The 1,375-nt window shown below is 36.7% G+C and overlaps 1 long non-coding RNA gene across 1 annotated transcript; it reads left to right on the top strand.

The window, feature by feature from the left end:
• The first annotated feature begins 319 nt into the window (after window positions 1–319).
• Window positions 320–1,095, top strand: LOC109962496 (uncharacterized). Its single transcript, XR_002275273.1, has 3 exons — window positions 320–397; window positions 507–652; window positions 774–1,095. It is a non-coding gene; the product is annotated as an uncharacterized LOC109962496 (long non-coding RNA).
• Window positions 1,096–1,375: the final 280 nt, after the last annotated feature.

Here is a 1,375-nt window from a genome sequence, read left to right as displayed (position 1 = left end):
ATTATTGACCCATAATGTCATTGTCAGCGCTAAGATACCTGTTGGAATTAATTTCACTACTTTGGGATTGTATGTGGTCATGTGGGGGAAAACGCACCAACCACCAGTTAGATTTATTGACCTTGGAGCTACTTGAAAGGGAGTGGTGTTTCCAATACTCGGTGGGACTTAACGATAACGGTGCACGTACGCACAGAGCCATGCAGGCACAGAGAGAACATCCAAGTTCCACACAGAAAGGATGAGTCAGTCAAATAATAAATAATAAAAAAATAATCTGTGCATCTATTTAAACAACTTTTAACTACAACTTCTTTCATCTTCTGTTTATCTTTCAGAGTGAGGAGAGAGGAAGAGGTGGAGGGCAGGATGAATTGTGAGCCCTATCATGGACATGGTAAATATCAATTTATCTAATTGATATTTGATGTTATGAAGATGTCTGCTTGCAAGTTGAATGAGTTTTTAAATATTATTCCATTTTGTCTGAAATTTGCGTCTTTCAGAAAGAATGGAGGAGAGGACAAAGACAGAACTAATGTGTGAAAAGATGAGAAAACAAAAGGAAATAAGAAACAGGTAGAGAAGAGGAGAAGAGAGGAGGTGGATGCATAATGACATCTGAATATTTGGAAAGAGACATCTGGAACAGGTAAGCATCAATTTATTTCCTTTAATTTGATATTATATAGTAGTCATGAACAAATCATCAGTGCCTCTGTTTTTTTAAAATGTTTAACTTCACCTACTCTTTTCTTCTATTTGTCTTTCAGAGTGAGGAGAGAGGAAGAGGTGGAGGGCAGGATGAAGTGTGAGACCTTGAAAGTACAGGAGAGGAGAGCAGAGGAGACCAATTTCCTGAAGTCTCTACAGAGGCTCTCTCTCACTGCTACATTCACTTTCAATACTCTGGGCCCACAGAGCGTCTTTGCTCCTTCATTACCGCTAATAATCAATATTTCATGCTTCATAGCATTTTTTTGTATTGTGAATTTGGGTCCTGGGTTCCCTGTTTTTGTGACAACATATGCAACAAATGATAAATGTAGCTTAACTATCTAACAACCCTGTTTTTGGGATATGTAATTTGCTATCAATTTAGCTGAGACATTAGCAATGTTTCCATGGCTCTCATACTGTATGTGTATGTGTTAAAGACTTGATGTTGTCCATTTAAGGATAGAGATTATGTATGATCAAGCTCTGCATTACAGCATCATTACTTTATATATACTACATTATATATGTGATTATGCCACAACACTTCCAAACATAACTCTGCATCAGCTGGGTTCCATTCAAAACATGTTATGGTTCAAATAAAATAAATGACACACTTAAATGTTAAATGTGTTGAATTTCATTATCATGCATT

Source organism: Monopterus albus, unplaced genomic scaffold, assembly GCF_001952655.1.
Source record: "Monopterus albus unplaced genomic scaffold, M_albus_1.0 scaffold65.1, whole genome shotgun sequence".
In the NCBI taxonomy this organism is placed as follows: domain Eukaryota; kingdom Metazoa; phylum Chordata; class Actinopteri; order Synbranchiformes; family Synbranchidae; genus Monopterus; species Monopterus albus.
This window is presented reverse-complemented; position numbering and strand designations above follow the sequence as displayed.